Source organism: Poecilia formosa, unplaced genomic scaffold (genome assembly GCF_000485575.1).
Source record: "Poecilia formosa unplaced genomic scaffold, Poecilia_formosa-5.1.2 Scaffold54, whole genome shotgun sequence".
Lineage (NCBI taxonomy): Eukaryota > Metazoa > Chordata > Actinopteri > Cyprinodontiformes > Poeciliidae > Poecilia > Poecilia formosa.
In genome coordinates, this window is record NW_006799993.1 from 150,929 (window position 1) to 171,660 (window position 20,732).

Sequence of the window (20,732 nt, forward strand, 5' to 3'; positions counted from 1 at the left end):
GAACTGTTTTTTAATCTAATAAATTAAACATTTACTTGAAAACTGCTTTTTGTATTTAATCTAATTAATTTTGTATAAATTTTTAAAACTATATGATGATTTCAAACATTTTTGTGCGACAAAAGAGCAAAAACAGATAATAACAAAACTGCATTGTATATTATGAACTAAGCAAGTCGAGGCTTGGACTAGATAGTGGTGCAGTAATCAAAGAAAAATGTCACTGCGGATGTTTCTACCTACGGTTTTGAAATATTAGAAATGAATCTATGCTCTTCCACTTTGAAGTTCTTCTACAGACTTGTGGGTCAGACCTCCTGAGGAGAGAGAGGGAAATTCACAAGGGTGCAACAGAAGCTAAACCAGAATGCTCTCCATGTTCAGTAATCAGAGGGGGCCTGAGGAAGATAAAGTGTGTGAGGCTGAAAGTGAAACTCCTGCAGGAACAGCCAGAGAGGAGCAAAAGAGAGCAGAGACTGTGGGGATCTCCTGCAAGGAGGCCAGCCCTGGGTGGTTCTCACTCAAAGCCTATTTGCGGATGAAAGTGCAACAGCCCTGGGGTCCACTCGCACAGAGAGACGAGGGCAGTGATTAAGGGGGCGCAAGGGCAGGACGGCCCTTTAATTTGGAGCCGCAGAAGGAAGGGGAGCCGGCACTGGTGTATCTGTAGCCAGACAATGGCGATTACCTTCCTCTTTATCTGGCGAAGAGAGGGCTTTGAGAGAGCAATCTGAGGAGCGGAGGAAATGGCACGACACAGGATTAGTGGCACAACAGGACGGTAAATTAAATGTTGGAGATGAAAGAATGGGGCTCTGACATGCATCAATAGAGAGCATTTGCTGCATTCTAATAACAGCAGCCGAGGAGAAATACCTGTAGAGATTAACCTCTGTGAGGAAGCAAGAGAGGGAGGAAAGTTTCACAATCACATCAATGACTTGGAGTGTCTTTTATCATGTGACAACACTTATTAGGGGAGCAAAGATAAGCTAAAATGCAACTTTTCTGTAAGTTCTGCTGAAGTGAAATTGTTAAAGCTAGCAATTAAAGCAAAATCACAGACACAGCTGCCAAGTGGAGCTACCTGGAACGGAGTCCTGCAAAAATAATCCAGGGGTTTAAAGTTGTTGTAACATTGCATGAGTGCTGTAGCGGTCCTTCGTGTTAATTTGGCTCTGTGCAGCCTCCTAATGTTCTGCTGAAAGGACAGCAGCTTTAAATCCGGTTGGGTAAAATAGTTTGGGTCTAAAAGTTTAATGTCACAAAAATACAAGTTGCAAAATGGTTTTCTTAGTAAAGCTAAACTCCAACTCTGACTCTAGCTTAGTTGACTGCAGGAATCCAAAGATTAGTCGGTAACTGGCACAGGGGGTTGTGTAAGTCATATGACAATAATTGGGTCAGAGATGGACATCATTGACCTTTTAAATATACAAATCCAGAGTGAAAAGTAAAAAAAGTAATGATTGCCACAGAAAACCCAGTTTTTCTTATCAAGGAACAGATTTGTCATTTAAATTTTGCTATTAACCAAAACCTAAAGAACTCAGGCATTGTTTTTGACAAGAAAATGTCTCTTTAACCAAAAGGGATAACATCTCCAAAACTTTTAAAAGTCACTCGTGCAACATAATGTTTGTTACTCCAGCTGATCTTGTTGTGATGTCATCATCCCAAATACACAAGAATCAGAATGGGCTTTGCCAAAAACATTTTACTTCAATCCTGAAATGGGAATCTGTGCTTCATTGCCCAGATAGGTTTTCATTGTTAGTCATTAGCGAAAAAATGTACCACAATATAAGCAATTTGAGAGAAAATTTAAATTGTATAACTACTGTAAAGTTAACATAATAATATTAAAATGGACAAATAAAGAATTAATTGCCATGTGAAAACTCTAGCGTAATAGACTTTCAAGACCATCTATAATTGAAATCTGAGCAATGAAATGTTTCTTATTGTGACAACCACTTTTAACAAATGTAAACTTCCAAACAACTCAGTAAACATTCTGCTAAAATATGTTCAATTATGTATTCAAACTAAGATTTTTAAAGAACTGATGTAATTATTAGACTTTGTTCAAAGTTATTTCAAAAGTTTCAACCTTTACAAGCAGAAATCAATAAAACCATCCACATTTTAGACTTCATTAGCAGAAATCAACAAGCACAAACGTTCTCATTAGCGACAAGCAGTGAGTGACAGGTATTAGAGATGAAAAGTTGGGAAATTAAAAACCGAGATGAATAACAGCGATGGAGTTAGAAGAGAGGAATATGACGCGCGAGCGACAGCTGACGGGGGGAGGCGAGAGCGAGGAGGTCCTGAACACACGCAGCAATGATTCAATCAAAGAGTAGCTTTATCTAGGTTATTACTACACCGAAGCACGATGATGAAGAGGAGGTTTGCCTTAATCTTAGCCACAATGGGAGGGAACAAAGGCGTGCTTACAAGCACTATCAGCCACAAATATCAAATCAGCTCTGGCTGCACCTAATCCTGCCAGACAGCATTGTTGATTCAGTGAACCTGCGGTCACAATCTTATGAAGCTGCTGCACACACAAACTCTAACATACACATGTACACACATATTAAGATGTTTCACTTTCACAATGACGCTCTATGCAAGCCAAAGTACAGCATTAAGAACATTTCTTGTTTTTACAAGCGGGCTGTTGAATGCTGATCAGGCATAACATTATAACCACCTGTCAAATAGCATATGGGTTTCTCTTTTGCTGCCAAAACAGCTTTAATCTGTCACAGAATACACTCTAGCAGACAATTAGGGACACATGTGTCAAACTCAAGGCCTGAGGGTCAAACCTGGCTCACCATCATAGCTTTTTATGTGGCCCTCCAAACTCCAGAGGGCAAATTACATGAATCAGTCCCTCCAGTATTTTGCTTTTCTGCAATCATGGAGATTCTCACAAAATCAACACATTTTTTGGCATAACTGTTAGTTTAAGCAAGTTTTCCACAACAATGGACAAAACTCTGGGTTTAAGTGATTATATATTTTGCTCCCTCCATATATTCTCCATCAGATTCAACTCAGAACTCTCCAAAATTAAAACTTTACCTTTACTGAGAAGAAACATGAAAGGTTTTCTATAATCCTAAATCTTCAAGGGATATGAACAGGACTTGGCCGTATGACATTCAATCTAATGATGGCTTGTTTGCTCAGAACGTTATCGATTCACTAAATATCTTGCACTAAACACTCACTATTATGTTCTTTAACAGCATTTTATTGTTTAACCTCTTCACTGATATGCCTGTCAGGACTAACAATAGTTATCAGCTTCTGGCTGCATTAAAGTGCATTTATTTATTATATAAATGCATATTAATGTCAGTGGAAAATGTTCACTGGGTGCCCTTTGTGTGAACATGTGATTGTATCACTGCACCTCCTTCTATCTATACCCCTTGTTTAATATTAAGAGTTAATTAGTGTTTTTTTACTTCACCTGTCTTTGGTCATAATGTTGTGCCTGATTGATGTATTACCCTGACGAGATCCTCGAGAGGCTTCATGACCCATCTACCCTCTGCAAGCCTTCGTCCTTGGGGTCCCAGCAGCAGCACTGGGAACGTCCTTGCTCAGGATGACACTTGACTGAGGGAAGAGGACAGTGGCAACTTCATTATCCGCCAATAACAGGCTAATTATTGTGTTTGTTAGCAACAAATCAGAGCACAACAGACTGCATGTCCCTGTCCTGTTTTGAGCATCTTAATTACTTACCCCCCCTCATCACCACCCTTTTCTCTGTTGCCACTGCTGCTGTTGTTATTTTGCATATAAAAGGCACCAGCTAATTGTCTACCCTATAAATATTCGGCATGCAATTAGCGTCCTGGCCTGCCTCTGCGTTGTGTTATCACCTCGCCGTTTGGTGCGTGGTGACGACCGCACACTCAATTCCTCTGTATCTAATGGGAGTTTGATAGCAGCATGGAACCTTTGTTTTTAAGAACAAACAGCAGCAAGCGCCTTCCTGTTGTCTCACTCTTTAGATTTTGCTTTGAGGAAAGAACAATTCAAAAGCATCAGCAAGAGAGCAGGAGAACGTTAATGCCACACAGATTATACCTGTGGAAGGTGAGTGTTGGAGGGTTATCAAAGAATGGTCTGAAATGATCAGATTCTTAACAACTTTGAAATAAAACTTTAGTGAAAAGGGGAAAAAAAGAAGCAGAAATAGTTTAACACTCTTCTCTGCCTCGCAGGGGATAGTTGTCTGAGTTCAGCAGCAGGGGTGGGAAAGGTAAGAGAGGCTGCATGGTTGATTGGGGTTATATTACAGCTGCTAAAGGGCAAATGCGAACTTCTTTTATCTCCCTTCAGGTTCACTGTCCTCGTAGATATGAGCCCTGTCATCCTGTTCTCACTTCCCTGCAGAGAGTTTCCCACATCTTAAGATTCCCACTAGACAGGGCCGTGGCACCCTGCGAAAAAGAGCCAAAACATTGAGCTCAGCATCAGGCTGAGGAGAGTGGAACTACAGCTAAGGAAGCACTGGCACCTTACAGAGACAGGAAGCTGAGCAAGTGGCAAAAGGCAAGAATCCAAATCAAAATGGACTCAAAGAAAGGTCAACATTGTGTAAGTGAAGTGTACCAGAAGAGAATTGGTAGAAAACACGAAAGATAGAAATTTGTATACAGTTCCTTGCAAAGATATTCATTTTGTCACAATAAAATCACAAACGTCAGCGAAAAAAAAGTTCATTTGTCAAGTGGATGGAAAATGTTGTGTGGTTTTCAATATTCTTTGAAGCATGCGTGCATTCAGCCCCACAGTCATTAATGCTTTGACTGACATCTCCACCAGATTTATAGAGGCTAAAATATTGGCCCTTCTTTACGTCAAGCTAAGTTAGATTAGACCAAGAGGATCCATTCAATCTGATATTGAATTATTGGTGTGGATAGTGACTTTTGAGTCTTGCCACAAAATTCTTAATTGGATTCTGTGATGATTGTATTTAATGGTATCAAATTACAAAGTGTTGCATGTGTGAATAATAATTTGTGAAGGCATTGTGTGCCTTCTAGAAAATGTTATTGGAAACAGGGTTAAAGTCAGATGAAGTGAACCAGGTGGAGATTTAAAAGGGTCAACGGGGGTAGGTGGAGAAAAACTAAGACTGACCCCAGTGTGAAGAAGCTGACTGGAGCCTGAATGCTTGTTAGAGGCAAAATCCTGAGTGTTCCTAATTGGTCCAGCCTGGACCAGGCAGTCTTAGAGAAAAAGAGGGCAGTCAGTCTCAAGATCTGCCTTTGGAAAGGGCTGGGTGGAGGGGGAGCAGGAGTTACTGGTGAATGGGGGGCTTTCCAAGTCACATGAAAGTTTGTGGGGATGAATGTACCATAATTAGATTAATAAGAAGCTTAATTTATCGCAGCAGAGGATATCAGTGGCTCCACGTTAGAGGCAGGCCAGGAGATTAGCCCCAATCGGCGTTTCCAAAACACGATTAGCCCCCCGACACAAAGACCGGGCTCTTTCGCAGGTTCCTACCACAAGGGCCGGGATTAGAGAAACATGTTGAATAATCAGCAGTGCCCCGCGTGCTCCGTTAAAGTCGGCACCTCATCCAGGGCTGTGGTGCAACCGTCCACAGCCCACTCACAGCACTTATCGGATAGAGTATTTTGAAACCCGTAAAAGTCTAGAACAACTACACCAACTCCAAGATGGTCCGACCTGCCGGTGTGGTTTAATTTTCATCTAGTTGCATTTGTTCATGTCAAGTCAAGTCCAGTGAACACTGGTTTACTGGGCTTGACCACTAAGTCATCCAGGTCTGACGAGAGTCCCCAGGAATAGGCAGCTTGATGGCTAAATGACTGTCCCACCCTGAATACCAGTAAAGACCTCAGCATATGCTTGCTCCAGTTCAAGCCACCAGACTTATGCGTCATGAATACAGGGCTCTTACTAAGCCTCAGATCCCTTGATCCTCTACATCCTCCACATCCGGCCTCTTGTTTGAGAAAAAAGAAATCCCGATGGGCCCAGAGCCAACATTTTTCCAGAGTATCCCATCTAAAGAAGAGAGGCTGCCACTGTTAGTAAGCTCCTAAAACAACATCTGCTGAGATGTCACATCTGATTTTTTTTTTTAATGGAGAAGAAACCAACAGTTTCAGATCACCTAAAGCTAAACATTAAGTGAGCATAGCCGCCTCAAAGCTGCATTGAACAGTTACAACTAATGAATTAAAGAAAACATTTATAATTCCCTCATCTGTCAATGTCACTTTGTGGGGATGACAAGTCCTATTTACCCTTGAGCTGCCAGCAAACTTTTGTACTCCCTGCTGTTGTGCCACAACTGTAGCCCAATTATCCTGCATGACTATGCACCACCATGCATTGGTGATAATGTGTGCAGAGTCAACATGTCCTACAGACACAGCTCACTGGAAGAGGTTAGACCAGCAAACCAGAGCAAACTCCGCCATGTAGACCAATACAGCAGAACGCAAACCAGGATGGATTCGTGTTTGCAGGTGTGTGCTTGTAGGCTGATTACACACTTTGTACAATGTGGAACCACTTCTATGTATTTTTGGATAATTCGGACCAAACCCTATAGTTTAAAAGGGAAGAAAAGGTAAATATGTCTGGAAAAATATGTAATTTTGACATTAAGATGAAAAACAGCAGCACTTCATCAGGTTGTTTTCTTGGGTCACAAACAATATGTTTATTTTTGACACAAGACTTGAGCAAAGATGGAGTTTTTTTGTAGCTAATGATGCTTTGTAGAATCAGTGTCATGCCGCAGGGTTTCAGTCAGGGCTCTCAATAGACGTCAACGATACCTGACCAATACACATGTTGTGGAAGACAATGTAAAAACTATGGCTCTGCTGCAGGAACCACCTGTCCTAGATCTGCTAATCATTTTTCTGTAAAGGAGTTGATTATGGAAACTCCAAATGGAGCATGATGGAGAGACATTACTATCAAAGGAGTCCCACTGACTCTGTAACATGCTAAGCTGGTTTGGCTTCAAGGGAAATGAATGGTGCTGCTCCCCTCTCAAGTGCTCTTTGATCTCCTACACCAGGAGGAAGATTTTTTCTCTCAATATCATCCAGACAGGAGAAATGCACTCTGGCTTCACTATGCATAAGGAATGGTATACATCTTACCTATAAGATGTTAAATTAATATAAACACAAGCACTGTCAGTCAAATTAAGTCATAATTTAAGTCATTATTCAAGAACAGGTTCTAGTCATGTCACCTTTTATCCTTCCTTTGAACTTAACCTATTCAGGTACAACATGGAGATGTGGGCCAAGGCACATTTCATACCGGGAAAATGTTTTCTACCTTATTTGATGATAAGGTAGGAAACTATGAGGAGATTTTGTGAAATCTCCTCATAGTCTACAGTAAGGAAATATGGTTTCATGACTAATTGTTAATATCTACTGGCAGGAGGCTGGTTTGGTTTGATCAGTGATTCTAATTTGTGATAATCTATACTCTGACAATAAAACACAATTAAAATAAATTGTAACTGATATGTTTAATTATATACCTGCACGTGAATAATTTATTTAAATGCTTCAAACTGCAAAGCCAACTAATACACCATGGCTTAAGCATGTAGGCACAAAGTGATTTGACTACAGTAACAACATGGAAGCAAGAATGGACAAAATTGCAACATGGGCATGTATCTATCATCCTTTATATTAAATCCTAGTTTTCACAAGTTTGTTACCCCAAACTCATCAAGACTTCTTTTGAAACTTTTGAGACTGAAATAATTATTTTTACTGCTTCATTTTTTATGGTACCAGTTTGCATTGAGCCAAGGAGGCTTTTAAGAAGTCATCTGATGAAATGCAAGATTAATGAAAGTAAACATATTCTCTAGAAATTCATTTGTTTTATGTCTGGGATCCGCCGCAAAATGACATCATTTCATCTCAGGGAAAAATCTTAGCGAGTGTAGAACAGGTGATGTCACTCCGAAGGGAGCAGGTGCTCGATAGCATTCCTCTTTCAAGAAAACATCAAAGCTTTGCCTCACAAGGTAAGGACATTGCTTCTTTCAACCATTCTTAGAGAAATCAAGAGCTTCAACGAGAGCAGGTCAATTCATACAAAGTAAGAAAAAAGTCTAGAAAGTTCCAGGTTCATCTCTTAAAGAGGATTAAATGAGATTAAATTGCCACCAGTGCAGATCTCATGCAGGAACAGCAGCAGGAGGGTTAAGACATTAACAATTTCTAGGACAGATTATGATTTTGCTAGAATTTCCTCGATTATAAAAGAAAAGGTAAACTCTGCAATGAGTTTTGCATCATGCAAATAGTGAAGCATCCCAAGATCATTCATGTTTAGGGTTGCCTCTTGTCAGTGGCTCCAAACTTACTAAAAATGCTGCCACGAATAAAAAAAAAAAAATGGAGCTAAGACGACTTTGCCCAACAATCCAGGCGATCAACAACACTTGTTCTAGCAAGATGGAGATCCTGGGAAAAGATATTTAGCATGCAGTGCCTCAAGGATCAAAACACTAAACTTTCAGGGAAATAACCAGGAAATGTAATCCCAGTGAGATAACATTGGCACTTTGGATAAACATTAAGTCTTTCTTAATAAAAACCTTTAAAACTTGTGAAATGTTGTTTTTTATCATTTAGCATACCAAGAAGCAGTAAAACTCGCAAGAAGAAAATTTATGTTAGTTCTAATACTCTGTGCTCTCTGCTTGTTAGATAGCATCTGTTTCACTCTTGTTTGGTGAAGCTGTTGTTGAACGAGGGAAAAACAAGCAAACACTGGGCTTGATCAGGACATGTGCACGTCCTGCTCCGCTCTGCTAGCTTCCGCGTTCAGCTAACCTTCGCCATGCTCCAAATTAAAAACCCCGGCCATCAGGCAGACAGCTGGCTGCCTCCCCTTGGGGATGCCAATTAAGTTTGTAAAACATTTAGACAACAAAACTGTACAAGAGAGAAAAAAAAAACCCCACAGAGGCATCCGTCCCCACAACTCCCAGCAGTCCTTACTATAACCTCCCCTGCTCCCCCATCTGCAGCAGCCTCCAGATACACCACCTCCAAGCAGAAATCAGGCCCAAGAGATCTACAAATATGTTCAGAGAAATACATGAATACCAAATCAAAGCCATTGATTTTGTCATGCTAATGTGTTGTTATAGCAAATTAGGCGATGATGTTTTATTAATACGTTGGCATAAAATTCATCAGATACTAGCTGGCAGCTCAGCCTTTTCCTAAGGAGTCTGGCAGCAGCACTAGACCACTGCATTGCTGAAACGAGCTGGAACATTTCAAATCTACCAAACTAAAACTGAAGAGTGTCGCTTCAAACTTTAACACAGCGTCTGATCAGGGGTCCAACATGGCAAACCAAGGTTCTGGCCTTAGGGGGTGAAGCTGGGTGGGGATTAGAATAATACCTAAGTAGCTTTCTGAAAATTGAACCCTTGAGTGAGAAAGGGATACGGTGGCCTTAGGCACAGAGTGTGACCCACGCTCTCATGTTGGATGCTTACACGGAGACTTGTTGTGTGCTCATCCAGACGGCCCCCTCCATCGTTGTGTCGGTTTGACATCTATGACGTGACAGATTGAGCGACAGCGTGAGTAACTAATTGAGACAGGATGTAAGAAAGATCCTTGAAGCTTTGAGTAAGTCAAAGAGTGAGTATGTTGTCTCCCAGCACTCCCAGCCCACTCAAACACAAAACCTTAACCTGCCCAGGGCATCTCTATCAGTGTTAACTAGCTTAGCAATTATTAATTTGGTCTAAGAAAGTTGCTTCCTGTGGTTCTTATTGAAGACAAAGCTGTTAAACCAAAAAGGGAAAGTTTCTAAGTAGAAAATTTGAAAATAAGATGGAAATGTTGTCTTGGGAATCTGAACTCATTTAATTTCCAGCTGAGGATGTTCAAACTTGCTTTACCTTAGCTTCTTTTTAAGTAATACTTTATAATACTGAGTCAAAAATTATCCATTCCCTTGACTGATTTGGGTTTAAAATCATTTTTTACTCTTATCATTATGTGCTTTGTTACTGGAAGTAAAATTAACATTTTGGAGTTGTCCAGCAAGAGTTCTCACTTGAATATGTTAGGGAATCTGTGGAGCTAAAGATTAGGGTGATGGCAAAGACACCCTCCAATCTCAAAGACTTGGAGCTTATTTTACTTAATAAATCATCATAATTCCTGTGGAAACATACAAAAAATATGGTCCGTAAAAAATAGTCTAGAAAACAAACACTGAATATTGAGAAGGGTGTAAATAATTTTCAACATTGTTGTTATTTATTTTGTCCTTTACATTGTTTTTTTATCTTCCAGGAGATATCTGTCCCATTTTGCTATACTCAATGTCTTTGTTGATAAGAATGTAAATTAATTCAATCTAAATCTGCCTGAGGTGTGAATAATTGTGAACTCAACTATAAGAGTGGCATTCAATTAAGTCATCAGTTATTAATTATGTGTGGTGTAGCATGTAGGCAGCACGTATGATTGACAGTGCTAAGACCCTCCTCCTGGCTCTGATTGGTTGTTTTTGATGGGGAGCTGTGTATTCATGTCATTAGGATCACAGAGAGGAGCCAGAGGAGCTCGCCTTCTTGTTTGTCTCATATTGTACTGTAACATACACAGTGACAGTTTTAACATATATTTATAGAAATTACATACTGCAGCTTTAGCATGGATCGAGCCTTCATTATGTGAGATATCACTGGAGACACACAGGTTTCATCTCCTAGGTGTTAACTGTGCGAAGGAGCCAGGAATTAATCTGGGAATGACTTTCAACAGACTGTGTGCTGATTCCCTGTCCACACTTTGAATGAGCTAAGAAAAGCTGGGATTGTCGACACGAATTGTGAAATGTGCAGTTAATTATGTTCAGTTTTATGTTTTCTTTTCTAATCGGAACATATTGTTGAGATGGCCAGGGCGCCTTATCGCTCTTAACCTTGTATCAGTGCCGTAACCCCCTTCTCATTTCTTGCCCTCCAACTATTTAAATATGATTTTAACATAATAACAGGACTTTTAGCATCTTAGTGACTGCACCTTCTCCCAGAATCAGCTCAACTAATGGGATCTAATCTATATAATAATGGACATTAATATATATGCAAATCAGCTGCTGCTATATCTCTTCCGGGGGAGACAGTGCAAGTTTGCATACTCTTGTGTAGTTTCTGTCACGCGTGTCACTCAGTTTGTTAATTACTGTTAACATTGCTAAAATGCAAATATGCAGTTTTACAAAATACTGTAGCACTTGATTTCTTCAGTAATAATGTTCTGAGGAGAACAAGCCCCCTGCTCCCTTGAAGGTCCATCAGGCTGGGGGTTGTGTGGAGGGATTTAAAGCGTTGGGGGTTGAGGTTGTAGGTCGGCTGTTCAAAGCCACTCTGTGCATTGTTGGGCAGTAGAGGATTAGGTCTCTCCAGGCTGCAGAATTTGCTTTCTAATTAAAAAGGATAAGATGTAGAAAAATAGTGAGGGGCATTACTACTGTAGAAAAGAAAAGGGGGGAGGAAAAGTGCAATTCTGAAAAGAGGGGGTAGAAGGTTGTAGTGTCACCAGCAGTGCTTGATCACAAGACTTGGGAGAGTTACCAAGCTCCGTCTCTGAATCTCTTCAAGCATTTTTGTTCTGTGAAGTTGAGCCATGTAATTACTCCAACTCCTCTGAATCTAAAAACTTTTTAATGGCAGCTTTTCTTTTCGTGCCATTATAACCAAAGAAGTTTATTACTTGGTTGCTTTCTAATGTATGTTTTTGCATGGTTTAATAAAACAATATTTTACATTGAAATATATTGAGCTTTTCTTTTCAGTTTTTTACTGTAAAACGTAAGGTTAAGTGGATCCTTACTGTACTTTGAGATTTAATAAAGGAATCATAATAAAGTGCAGTGATATAAAAAAAACAATAACAATAAATGAATGAAACTGTGAATTAAGAAAAAAATTAGGCAAACAAGATGTAAAATATTTTAAAAATCTCAGAAAAAGCTATGAAGAGACCAGAATGTGAAACAAACATGAACACAAAGAGGCAAATAACTAAAATAAAGTTTTAAGAAATGCTTACTGGTGGCTACTTTCTGATTGAATGGTTTTATGAGGATATCTAAATAATAACTATTGGATATGTGGTGTTTTGACTTAAGTGGTTAGTTTAGTGAAGCAGGAATTGGATGCATTTCCACATTATTCAAACATCTAATTTGAGCCACTTAAAGGTATAATGTTGAACCCGGGTGGTGTGCTCTGAGACCCAGCATGTGTTTTTTTTTTAACTCCTTCACTCCATCGTCTACCCCTCCTTTTTTCTGTGCTGCTGTTTTGTTACCTTGTCCTCCAGCTGGGATCCAGCTCTCCACAGGCTCCTTCCACACTGCTCTTCAGCCTCTGCTTCCCTGAACCCTGGGAGGTTAACGACATGCCAACGAGATGCCAGTGGAGGACAAGCCCTTCACTGTCCTCCCCATTAACAGCAAACACAAGCTCTACAGATTCATGCTTGATCAATCTCCTTCAAATAGGCCAGCTGAAACTGAGCTTATTTCTTGTTAGTGTCTGATTTGATACCACCACCATTACGTTTTTTTTTTTTTCTTTTTTTAACCAGGCTCCATGCAGTTCTCACCTTTTACTCCCAGGTAATCCGATCCTATTTGGAGTGTGTGACGAGAGCCATTCTCCATCACCTCACTGATCAAGAGCTCCCCCGTAAAGCAGACCCAAGGATGATCAGGTGAAGATTTGGGAAGAGGAGGGAGTGGGGCTTGTAGTGAAAGAATCTCCAGTGAGCCAAGGCGAAGATTAAACGGCAGCTAGCCACCAGGTCCTCCACCCCCCGCCTCAACTGCCCCTTTCTTCCCTCTGTGGTAACCTGAGGGGGAGCACCAGCGAGGGAAGAGCAGGGGAAGGCCAGCAGCACAGTGGTGGCTGAGCCATCTTGTCATCATAGCAGGACAAGCATTTTCAACCGTGTCCTCCGTACCCTCCCATCTTATTCTAGACACTGTGCTGCCCTCCACTGAAACCCATCAAAACCTCTCTGCTTGGCCCCCATCCCCACCCCTTGTTGGAAGAGTGCTCTCTGCTGGTGTCTTTTCTCTTTTAAAGGGCAGAGATGAGTCCCGGGCTCTGCGGTCTTTTCAGGCGTCCAAATTAATTTGCGTCTGGTCAGCAGCGTAAGCAGCACGGGGCTATTTGATGAGGGTGTAGGGCAATGACATGCACTGGCAGTCATGCCTTGATCTCTTGCTTTCTTTCCTTGTCACTTTCCCCCTCACCTCTATGCCAGATTCATGCCAGTCTTATCCGCATGGGTGCACCTCAAAACAAATCATACACCACTTAGTGGTCCAACTGAGAAACAATCCTTACAGATTTCATATTTTTCGCATTTCATTAGGATTTTAAAGGAATAGACCAACATAAAGTAGTCTATAATTGTGAAGTGAAATCTGTGAAGATCATTTTACAAGACCTACCACAGATTCTCAATTTGATTTATGTCTGGACTTTAACTAGACCATTATAGCGCATATGAAGGCTCTTTACCTAAACCGTTCCCTAATAGCGTTTCCTTTAAGTTTAGGGTAAACATCTGACCTGATTTCATGTCTCACACATTTTTTTCCAGGGTTATCCTGTACTTAACTCCATCCACCTTCAAAGTAGCTCTGCTTCCTTGCACCTGCTGAAGAAAAGCATCACACAGCATGATAATGCTGCCATTACCATGTTTTACCAGAGGATTTCTTTTTTTTTTTTCTTTGCCACTCATGACCCTTTGCATGCTCACTAAAAAGTTCAGTTTTAGTCCTGCCTGATCAGAGCACCATGGTCTTAATTACATCTCCTATATGGCTTCTGGCAAACTGTGAGCATGTTTTCTTAAACCACTGTCTAAAAGTATTTTTTCCCCTCTCTTTTACTAAGGTGAGATTTATGATGTCTATGACCAATAGTTGTGCTGTTAACTCCAGTAACGACGTGCCAACGAGCCTGAGCTTTGGTCGCTCCTGCAGAGTTACCACCAGGTTATTGGATGCTTCTTTGTTTGCTGCTCCTCTTGCAGAGCAACAAAACAAACAGCAGATATCTCCTCATTCATGTCTCGGTGGGTTTCCAGTTTTCCCATGCTCTTTTCATCTACAGATGATCAATTGAACACTGAGATATTCGGAACTTGAGATATTGCTGTATAACTCCACTTTGCTCTAAACGTTCTCCTCCCTGTCTGCCTGTTGTCTTCCTTGGTGTTCGTGATGATGTCATTTCTTCACTAATGTTCTCTAGCAAACCTTTTGGAACCTTATATGCTATAATTTTACTACATTCCTCGTGCTTATATTACAATTAGGCAATTTTATTTAAGCACATGATAGTAAAAGGGACCGATTGAGAATTCATGCCATACTTTTTAGATTTCTGCTTGCAGAAAGAAAAAAAAACACACTTCACAGTTAATCGATGGTTTACATTGATTTATAACATTGAATCCCAATATAATACACTGATGTCTGTGGCTGTAACATAAATATTTTTTTTTGTTTGTTTGTTTGTTTTTTTTGCTCACATCTTGTCCTGGAAACAAACAAAAGAAAATTGCCAACCATGAAATGTATTGTTCTAAATAAGGATGCACTTAAATGAGCCATTTCTGAAAATCCCCACTGCTAGTTTTCTGATCAATACCTTGAGAACAGATCCGTTTCATAATAATGAACAGGCAAAGGACATCTACAAAACACCACTCCCTTCGTTCCACTAATGGATGTCAGAGTGAACTTCATGCAATTTGACATGCATTTGAAGTTGTGATCCAAAAAGAAGAGCACTGTTAATGCCTAATTAGCACCATTAAATAATAAAGCAACTTAGACTAATAATTACTGCATGTAGCCATTCTACTACTCTCGCTGACAATTAACCTTCCTCAACTGGTGAGTTACAACTCGAGCAAATCCTGTTATCAGCAAATATAGCACATGGCACGCACGCATACGCGCTTCAAACAGCACTCAAGGAAATCTGTGTCGTGTTAACGGTCGGAAAGCAGAGCAACAAAACAAACAGCAGATATCCCCTCTCAGTAAACACCATCCATCCCCTCATATACAGTGTCTTACTGGTGGCTTAGAGGGGGTGGGCAACCAACTTTAGTTGCTTGTTGTGAATGTCATCAAACTACTTGCGTTTACGCCGGCTTAATATTTCCGTGACGACGTCTCTTTAAACACACAACTAAGAACTCGGGGGGGTATCAGTCCAGTTCCTATTCAGGGTGTAGTTTTTAGCTGTCTGTCACATTTTTAGATAGCAAAGAGAGTTGCTGGTGTTTAAGAGACATGCAGCAGTGCTGGAGAACATCACAAAGGTCTCTTCTGACCAATGTTCAATGACAGTCCTGATCAGGTCTGTGATATTAAATCACTGGAGCCAAAAACAAGATTACCTTTGAGACAAAACAAAGGTGAAAAGGTTCTGGACTGAGCATTCTCTCAAAATCTCTCTCCCTCATCCCAGTTTGGCATCACTTGGCTCAATGCCCACTCACATTGTGTGGACGGCCTTGCCACTGTTGCCATGGGGATGTGTGGACCTGCACAGGCCTTGAAGGCAGAACGGCCTGATGGTGAGGTGGGGGTTATCGTCAGCAGCAGACCACTTCGGGCCGTCATCCAGAGGCCTGAGCGCAGGGGAAGCAACCCCCTCTCATCCCTGCAGGGCTTCTCTCCCGGGGGGACACTGCCGCTGTTTCAAACTCAACCGAGGATATGAGACGGCGCTTCGGTGTGTTCGCTGGGGGTCAGCTGCCTGACTCCCATAAGCCTGGGACAGACGGGGTGGGCTTGAGTTGGAAGGGGCCAGGAGAGGCTAGCTGGACGGTAGCCCAGCGCGGTGACTGCCTGTCTGCCCAGGCGCTGGGCCACACTGCCACTCCTCGCTGGGCTCGTGCCCCTGCTCTTGGGTTTCAAAGAGATGTGATTGGGGGGAGGGGGGACTGGCTTTCCCTCGTCTTTACAGGATCCCAAAGACTCCCCTCCACCATCACCTCAAACAGTTTCTTACTCCCACTCTATCTCCCAGCCCCCCAAATGCTCCTCCAACAGCTTTTCTGCTTCAGCCGTGAACCCTCTCACACTGTGCCATTCCCACCACTGTTTACTTACATTTTGGAGAAGAAAGGGATAAGGTTGAGCTGCTGCACTGCACCCATCTGCCCCATGTCTTTCCATGCTGTGGACCATGATGCTGCAGCATGGCTCTCTGGGTGCCATAAAGACTTTGGCAAGTGGTCTGAGGCCTTCGACCGAGCCTCCCTTTGTACTCTGTGCCTCACACCGATGCCCACCATCTGATTGCAAAACTCACACATCAGTATTCTGGGTTAGACATGAGAAGGAAGCAGGGCAGATGCATTAGAAGTCAAATTTGTTCTTTCAGAACGTTGATGAGGTGGAGAAAGATCCGAGTCAGAATTGGTGCCACGGTGTCTGTGAGGCCACCAGCTACTGGCGCATCATCAGTAAGTATCCTGCGAACCTAAAATGACACTGACAGGCTGCGTTTCACTTGGCTGAGGCCTGTGTTCCTCCTGCTCTCTGTCTAGGTTGCTCTCTTCATTGCTCGCTGCATGACATTTCTCTGGCAGGTCCTCTGGTGAAATTCTTCCCCTCCTGGTCTCAGCATTCCCGCGGCCCTCCTCCCCGCCTAGGCAGAGTACGGTGGCTCGGGTAGGGTGGGACGTTGCCCCCACCTCCTCTCCAAAGCAGGTCCAGAGCTACAGCCTCTACAGCAACCCTCAACGCATTCCTGTACCCACTAACCAGTCCCCCCAGCAACCAGGAGAGAGGTGAAGGAATGAGAGAGGAAGGCTGAGTGGCTGTTTTTATTTAACCAGCTGGAGTCCTATACTGCTTAAGATCACAACAAACTCTGACAACAAACTCTGACAGAAAGTTGTCATTCACACAGTCTTCACTGTTTTACTTTTTTTATTATTTCTTTTTACTCTTTGAAAATGAGTTAATGTGATATAACACATGAAAGAGAACAATGGTGTCCCTTAATATTCTAACGAGCTAACAACAGCAAACTTGTATGTATTTGTAGGATAGACCCACACAAAGTAGCAAATGTTTGTTCAGGAAAGGAAAATGATACTTCATCTTTAAAAATGTTTTTGTTTTGTTTTTTATGTACTTGGCTTCCGTCAGTCAATAGTTTGTTGAAACCCATTCCTCTGATTGGAGGAGGTCCCAGTCGGGAACCTGATAAAGGGATTGTATCTCCCTTCGAGGCAAGGAAAACTTTGGGTTCCCCCAGAATAAGTGAAGCTGAGAAAGATGTCTGGATTGCCTTTCTGGACCTGTTACCCCAAGAACCTAATCTCTGATGACTGAGAGAAAATGGATGAATGAATGCACGGCTGTCTGGATGAAGTCAACTGGTTGCACAGGTTTTAATTTATAGCCATTTCTTCTTGTATTACCACAGCTTGTGATAGTCTATCACAAAAAATCCCAGTATAATTCAACAAGGTTTCTTGTAGCAAATCATGAGTATGGATACATTTAGCAACTTCTCCACATCTCATCCCTTTTCTCTGAGGTTTGACAGGATGGATATGATGCTCTGTCTGTCCAAATCTGCTCCTGGACAGCTCAAGTTAGCAACAGGACAGGAGCCGGACTGTCCCCTCCTCTGCTCCCTCCCTCTTATCCCCCAAGCAGAGCCAGACGCTGTGTTTACTCTCCTAATTACAGGGGAGGGGCCGGCTGACAGGCGAGCCATCACAGATTCCCCGCAGGCCCAGAGGGCTGGGAACCCTGCAAACACCCACCGCTGTCTCCCGAATGTGACGGCGATGTCCAACTGTCAAAGGGGGAGCCTTCACTGGCAAAACCCGAAGGCCCAAAGAGAGATATTAAAGACATGAGAGGAATTGGCAGAGCTGGCACTGACAGGGGACTGCGCTTGAGAAGTCGAAGTTGGGAGCTGGGGGCATCGCCAAAGTGTCATTCAAAGCGAAGTGGGTTTTGGACAGGGCACAAGTGCCGATTCTCGCATACATACACACACACACCCTGATTTCTCTTGCTCTTTATCGAGTTACATACACCAGACCACAAGAGTTTGGATACCAAAATACACTTAGTATTAATTCTGGTCAATATTTGACTTATTTAACTGTGAAGACTGTGGACACCCTGGTTAACGGCATGTTAATGGATTTTTAAGAGAATAAACTTGTACGTAAATCATTTTTAGTGCAAGAGATCCAAATAACTAAACGTTGGTCTCCTCTGACCAGACTATATTCTCCCAATCTCTTTTGGCTTTTCCAAAGTTTCTGCATCAAGCTTCCACCAAGGTTCGGCATGCTTTTATTTCAGCAGTGGAGTCTTACGCAATGAGTCTGTATAGAAGGCTTAGTGGTTGAGTCCAGTACTTGATATTTTCATGGAAAACCTGTTTCTACTGTTTTCAAGTCATTCTGAAGCGCTCTGCAAGAGGATCTTGGCTCTTGGACAACTCTTATTGTTATTCTTTTGACTCATTTGGAGGAAATCCTCTGAGGAGTCCCCGCTGTGGCTGGTTTTTGGTGAATTGATGCTTGTATCCCTTCTGAATAATGGTCCCAATGGTGCTCACTGTAGCATTCAGATGTTCAGAAATACATCTAAACCAACTACAGTCAGTATGCTCAGCAATAGTGAGGTTGCAAAAGTCTTGAAAGAGCTCGTTGCTTTTACCCATCATGGAAGGATTCATGTGTGGTATCATGGTAACGAGAAACCTTTTTCATATATCATCAGTAAGGACTAAACCAGTTATTAATGCTGACAGATTTCATTTATTTTCTTGGCTTTCTTTGGCTTTGTCATTTCCATTTTGTGTCCTATATTGCACACAAAAAGTTGTTTTAATTTGTTGTTCTACTTTCTCACACATAACAATACATGGGCTAATTTGTTTTGATTTCTCTGCTGGATTATTTGTTGGCATGTTCAGTTTTTTTCAGTAATATATCATCCAATAAGAGGATTGTAGCTTTTTTTTTTTGTTGGAGGAGGGTCCTAGGATAGTTGTGACCTTATCACATATTCAGGTCACATAAACTAAATATTTTAGAAAAAAGGTTAAAAACCACAGAATGCACTGCATCTCAACCCCTCCTCAGTTCCCTGCAGGAAGCACACACCTCACCCCTGGGAGGCAAGACAAGAAAACCTCTCGATGAATCATGAATACTCACAGTTGTGTGACCATTTCAAAAAATTTATTATGGGGATTACACACAAAATCGCACAATGTAACATTTTTCAAATGTGTCGTGAATGCCTCCAAGAATCCAATTCAAATCCTAGGTTACCAAATAAGCCTGAACAAATCCCCCTTGCATTGAGTTCTTCCTGCTTTGAAGACTGGGAAGGTCCGGTCTGCAGGGCAGGTTTTACCACGCCGTGCAGCCTCCTCAGAGCACACAGGAAGAGGGGCTACTAATGGTGAGAGAGAGGGACAGAGTAAACCTTCAACAATAGCAGCAACAATGGTTTTTCGCATTGAAGTTTAATTGCAAAACCAGTCACAGTCAATTAATTATGTTTCAGTCACAAGCAATTACAGAAAAAAAAAACTGTTTAAGAGTTTTAAAGTTGAACATTGAAGGGACGTTTTCATGCAAAGCTTCCTTCAGACGGTTCTCATAAGTGTGAGTCTCGCTCTGCTTGTTTGTCTCTGTCACACCGTCTTGACCTTGGCTTCTAGTGGACGTCGACTGTGTTCACTGCTTCAACTTGTTTGTTTGCAAACTCCTGCATAAACACAACACAAGCAATTAGGGCAGTAATTGAAGAAGTGTGCCATATTAACAGAAGAACCCAACTTGGTAAACACAAACATGTCCCACATTTAAACACATCCTAGACATTAATAGAAAAGCTTCCACTTTTTATTATTTTCATTTTTTTTAAGTGTAAGATACGAACATTGCAAGCAGTGGATATGCTTGATGTACTTAATGTGGAAACATTATGTCTGTATCCTGGATGCCTGCACTCGGCTGTGCCAGTAAACTCTTCTCAAACAAACACTGAGAAGAGTTTTTTACCCCATTAATCCTTGGGGAGGGGGCTTGGTGCATCCTGATGACCTCTGGGGTCACTTGCATGTTACATTACACAAAGGTTCAGCTTCTTTAAGATAAGGTAACTCAGCAGGATAAACTCTTTATTGGAACTTTACAAAGATCATTTAAAGCAACAGTTTAATTTATCCATCAAACTTTGAAGGCTGATCAAATATAAGTTCAGACAAGATTCCGTCTTATTCTACATCTGCATTAAATCAGTCGGTAGATAAACATATAAGTTTTCAAAATGTTAAGAATTTTGAAAAATATATATGTATTGATGTTTTTGGAGACAATCAACACTTTTTTTTTACTACTAATAAGCATGATAACCTGCACATACCATTACTGTTAATGCATAACGCAGCTGTTTGCTCTTGCACACAATCTTCTGGCATGTTATAGTTACAAATTAACCCATTAACATTATTAATGGGATTAAAAACCATCTATCTATCTATCTATCTATCTATCTATCTATCTATCTATCTATCTATCTATCTATCTATC

The 20,732-nt window shown here is 41.4% G+C and overlaps 1 long non-coding RNA gene across 1 annotated transcript; it reads left to right on the top strand.

Moving 5' to 3' along the window:
- The first annotated feature begins 907 nt into the window (after positions 1-907).
- LOC107836372 (uncharacterized) lies at positions 908-13,361 on the top strand. Its single transcript, XR_001662254.1, has 3 exons — positions 908-919; positions 8,031-8,037; positions 12,881-13,361. It is a non-coding gene; the product is annotated as an uncharacterized LOC107836372 (long non-coding RNA).
- Positions 13,362-20,732: the final 7,371 nt, after the last annotated feature.